Source organism: Eimeria mitis, genomic scaffold, assembly GCF_000499745.2.
Source record: "Eimeria mitis Houghton genomic scaffold, Emh_scaff173, whole genome shotgun sequence".
Lineage (NCBI taxonomy): Eukaryota > Apicomplexa > Conoidasida > Eucoccidiorida > Eimeriidae > Eimeria > Eimeria mitis.
The window spans coordinates 18,954-19,536 of record NW_013570046.1 but is presented as its reverse complement, the minus strand read 5'-3'; the positions used below and the strand labels follow the sequence as shown (position 1 = coordinate 19,536).

The 583-nt window shown below is 56.8% G+C and overlaps 1 protein-coding gene across 1 annotated transcript in view; it reads right to left on the bottom strand.

Annotated features, from left to right (window-relative positions):
- The window catches only part of EMH_0001930 (uncharacterized protein), a gene marked incomplete at both ends in the record, with an annotated part of 3,184 nt that overhangs the window by 1,750 nt on the left and 851 nt on the right, over positions 1–583 (bottom strand). The gene's annotated exons all lie outside the window — the stretch shown is intronic.

Genomic DNA, 583 nt, shown 5'->3' with positions numbered 1-583 from the left:
GTGAGGTGTCACTGCACCTGCAGCAGCATCAGTAACAGAAACAGCTCCGCTTGATTCTGCTTCTACATGTCCCGTTGCTCTCAACTCATGAGGCGCATCTTCGGAACGTGGCGTCAACTGAGGCGCAGCCGGAGCAGCAGAAGCAGAAGCAGTAGCAGCAGCAGCGCCTGCTGCTGCTGCTGCTACTCCTCTGTAGGGTGCAGCTGCTGCAGCCAGCGTACGCCTGACGAAGACGTCAAGGCGGTTGAGAACCTCCTGCCTGAGGCCCAAAATCTCAGCGGGCTTCAGGCGCTGCGCAGACACCCCCCAAAGCAGCAGTAACAGCAGCAGCAGCATGTTCTGTGGTTTTAGGAGGAACAGCGGCTGCCTATGTCGTCGCAGCAGCAGCGCAGGTCCTAGCAGCACAACAGTTGTCTGCGTGCCGGGGGCCTTTCTGTCGAAGGCCCCTAGCTAGCACTGTGCCACTATCTAAATACTAGCAAATCACCATACAGCTTATAGTGACTTGCTTGTATTCAGATGGCGGCACACTTAAAGTGCTGCGGTTGCTGCTGCAGTGCTGCTGCATGCCGTTGCTGTTATC